This window comes from Trichomonas vaginalis, chromosome III (genome assembly GCF_026262505.1).
Source record: "Trichomonas vaginalis G3 chromosome III, whole genome shotgun sequence".
Taxonomy (NCBI): domain Eukaryota; phylum Parabasalia; order Trichomonadida; family Trichomonadidae; genus Trichomonas; species Trichomonas vaginalis.
Genome location: NC_067205.1, coordinates 21315173 through 21319978, shown reverse-complemented (window position 1 = coordinate 21319978; position 4806 = coordinate 21315173).

Below are 4806 nucleotides of genomic sequence, written 5' to 3'. Positions count from 1 at the left end.
TCATGATTTCTTCGTAATGTTTTGTCAAACATTGAGCGTTTATATGTTCTTGTCATGACTTCGTTCGATATGTTTTCGTCAGACTTCCTTCGTAATATGCTTTTCAACAATGAACGTATATGTTTTTGTCGAACCTCACGTTTTTTTACGAAGTGCAAATCTCAACTTCGTGTCAAAACTTTCATCGTATATGTTTTGTCCAAGGATTCTTTCGTAAATGATTGTCAAGACTTCTGGTCGTAAAATTTTTGTATGACTTCATCGTAAATTTTGTCAAACTTTCATCGTTATATGCTTTGTCAAACGATGAACTGTAATATGTTTTGTCGAAAAACTTCAGGCGTATATGCTTTGTCAAACTGAACTAAATGTTTTGTCGAACCTCACTTTTTGACGAAGTGCAAATCTTCACTTCTTGTCAAAACTTCATGTATATCTTGATCAACCATGAACGTTAGTATGTTTGTAAACATGAACGTAAAATGTTTTGTCTAACCTATCACTTTTTTGACGAAGTCAAATCTACACTTCGTGTCAAAGACTTCTTCGTTCAAATTATTTGTCAAGACTTCTCGTAAATGTTTTTTGTCATGATTCTTCGTAATATGATTTGTCAAACTTCATCGTAAATGTTTTGTCAAAAACTTCATCTATATGCTTTGTCAAACATGAACGATATGTTTGTGTCGAAACTTCATCGTATATGCTTTGTCAAAACATGAACGATATATGTTTTGTCGAAAACTTTCATCGTAATGCTGTCAAACATGAACGTAATGTTTTGTCGAACCTTCACTTTTTACGAAGTGCAAATCTTCACTTCGTCGTCAAGACTTCTTCGTAATGATTTGTTCAAGACTTCATCGTAAAATGTTTTGTCAAAAAACTTCCATCGTATATGCTTTGTCAAACAGGAAACGTACATGTTTATGTCATATTTCTTCATCGTAATTGAACGTAAATGATTTGTCATATTCTTCGTTTATTGCTTTGTATGATTTTCATCGTAAATGTTTTGTCTATGATCTTCTTCGTTTATGTTTTGTCATGATTTTTCGTTATTGTTTTGTCTGACTTCTTCGTTATATGTTTTGTCATGAACTTCTTCGTATATGTTATTGTCAAAACTTTCATCGTATTGTTTTGTCATGATTTCATCTTACATGTTTTGTCTAAATTCTTCAACGTATATGTTTTTCATGACTTCAGATCGTAAATTTTTCATGATTTCGTCGTAATGTTTATGTACTATTTTCATCGTGAAATGTAGTTGTCCATGATTTCATCGTATATGCTTTGTCAAACATGAACGACACGTAAATGATTTGTCGAAACTATCATCGTATTGCTTTGTCATGTACTTCTTCATCGTAAATGTTTTTCATGATTTCTTACGATATTAGTTTTGTCATGATTTCTTTCGTAAATACGTAAATGACCACAAAAATAAATGTTTGAGGTGAAGATGTGAGATCTCACCTCTTTTCTCAACACTCTTTTTTCTCCACCTCCAATGATATTTTCATGACTTCTCAATCGAATGAAGCGTAAATGTTTTGGTCATATTCTTCGATATGTATTTGTCTATGATGCAAAAATAATTGGTTCATTTACTCACAATATTTTGTACAAAATGTAAAGTATGGCGGTTGAAAAACCGTCGGAACCTTCACTTTTTGACGAAGTGCAATTCATTCACTGTCGTGTCAAAACCTTCATCATAATGCAGGTAATTGATCCAAAAATACATGTTACGTTCAATTTTCAGTTATTCAATAATTAATTATTTTTGAAGAACTGAAGGTGCACTAGTCACCATGTTCACCAGGTCATATTAACTTCTCTGAAAAAAATGAGACAACATGACATTAACAAACAACCAGGAGGAAGGCAGTTATGACTATTTTTGAAGAACGAAGGTTTCACTCGGTCACAGGTAATTTAACTCATGACATTTGACAACAACACAGGAGAAGGCAGTATGACTTATTTTGAAGAACTGAAGGTGTCACTACGTTCACACATGTGTCACTCGGTCATTTAAACTTCTCTGAAAAAATGAGACAACATGACATTAGACAACAACATCTATATATCTATATATGATAGTAACTGAAGTCGTCACCATGTGTTCGACTGTTCGGTCATTTAACTTCTCTGAAAAAGTGTGACACATTGGAATTTGACAACACTAGCACAAATAAGACCTTCATCTTAATGCTATTATGTTTGCAAAATTACTTCTTCGTAAATGTCTTGTCATATTTTCTTCTTTTTAGTGAGTTACGTATTATGTAATTCTTCAATGTAAATGTTTTTGTCATATTTCTTATCGTCAGAGGTAAGACCCAAAAGAATAACGTTAGGGTCACCCCTTTTCTATTTCATGAATTTCTCAGCGTTACTGAACCATATAAGTATTTGTCAAACTTCTTCATCGTAATGAACGGTTTAATGTTTTGTCAAACTTCCTTGTCATTCGTAATCGTGAGTGTATAATATGATCCAAAAATAATGTTTTCATTAGATGGTTTTTAGGTCATCAATAATAATAGTTTATGAAGAATGATAGGTGACTACCATGTTACCATGTTTACAGGTTTTCTCTGAATAAAATGTTAGATTCTGCATTCAGAAACACTTATGTATATGAACGTTGTTTTGTCATTAGATGACTTTTTATCGTTTAAGTTTCCTGTGCTTTTCTTGAGTGTAAATGATCAAAATAAAATTTGTATTATTTTGGTTAATCTTCATCGTTCCTTTTCACCTCATTGAATTTTCATGATTTCTTCATCGTAATGAACGTATAGTTTTTCATGATGATTTTATCGTACATGAGCGTAAATGAATGGTGCTCGAAACTTCTTCTTATTCGTAATGATACGTAACGACTTATAAACAAATAATGTTAGGTAATGGGTAGATCTAACTCATTCAATCATCATTCCTAAATCTTATTTCAATCATATTTCTCATTTATATTTTTGTCATGATTTCTTCATCGCTAAGGAGTGTAAATGAATGGTTGTCAAACATTATATCTAATATCTTTGTCAAGACTGCTTCTCATATATTATCGTACATGATTATGCTTTGTTCTTATAATTTCTTACTTCGTAAAATGTATTGTCATGAATTTCAGTCGTAATTGAGCGTAAATACAGACAAAATATACTTTAGCGGGTGTGGTAGAGTAGTGTTTTGTATGTGAGTTCATCACCTCTTTTCTCACTCATTGAAATTTTCATGATTCTTCATCGGAGGTTTGTGGGGGGGGATGTTGAGGTTGTAATTTGTCTGATTTCTTCGTATATTTTGTCTTATTTCTTTTGTAATTGATCGTATATGACCCAAAATAATAATGTTTCAGGTGAAGAGTGTGTGATTCACCTCTTTTCTCAACCTCGATTGAATTTCTCTTCATACGATAATGTTTTGTCGATGATTTCTTCGTTTATGTTTTGTCATGATTTCATCTATATGCTTGTTGTTATGACTTCTAATTTTTACGTAATGAACGTATATGCTTTGTCAAACATGAGGCGTAAATGTTTTGTCAAGACTTCTTTCATCGTAGTTATTGTGGGTTTCACTACTTCTCGTAAATGTTTTGTCATTATTATCTTCATCGTATGTTTTGTCAAACTAGCGCTAATGTTTTGTCGATGTTCTTCCATCGTAATAGTTTGTAAATTTGTGAGAGAGCATGAGCGTAAATGTTTTGTCAATACTTCTTCATTCGTACTGACGTAAATTGATTTTGTCATGACTTCTTCATCTAATGAGTGTTAAATGTTTTGCGAAAACTTCATCGTTAAATTTTTGTCATACCATAACGTACATGTTTTCACTGACTTCTTATACGTAATGAATGGGTATAATAGATTTGTCATATTTCTTCGTTATGTTTTTGTCATGATGTGTCGGTGTCAGTGCTTTAGAGTGTGTTGTCATTGGATATCTTAAGTACATGTTTGCTGTTCATGACTTCTTTATCGTAAAGAACGTAAATGCATTTGTCAATGATTTCTTCGTTTATTCTTTGTCAATGATCTTTCTTCATCGTAACTATGTTTGTCTATGAATTTCTTCTTTTATGTTTGCATACTTCTTCATCGTAAATTTTCATGACTTTCTGCGTTATTTTTTGTTACATTCTATATCTATAATGTTTGTCAAACTTCATTCAGTGTTTGTCATGATTTCATGCGTACATGTTTTGTGAAAACTTCTTGTATATTTTTTCCATGATTCTCGTATGATTGCTTTGTCAATACGAGTGACGTGTTAATATTTGTTCGAACTTCATCTTATGCCTTTTTTCATGCATTTTCCATCGTACAATGTTTTGTCATTATGTTTTTTTATAGTTTTTGTCATACTTCTTCCCGTCAATGACGTAATGACCAAAAAATATGTTTTGTGTGCAAGACGAGATCTCACCTCATTTTCACCTCTTTTTCACCTTCATGTATTCTTCATTACTAATGAGGGTAATGTTTTTCATATTCTTCGTTAATTGTTTTGTCAAACATAGCGCTATATGTTTTGTCATGACTTCTTCGAATATGCTTTGTCAACATTCGTTTTTGCTTGTCATCTAGAACGTACTATGTTTTTGTCGGAACCTTCACTTTTTTTGACGAAGTGCAAATCTTCACTTCGTGTCACCTTCATCGCTTTACTGTTTTTGTCACACTTCTTCGTTAAGTTTTGTCTATACTTCATGTAAACGTAGTTTTGTCAAACTTCATCGTATATGCTTGTTCAACATAACTATAATTGTTCGCTATGCTTTGTCTT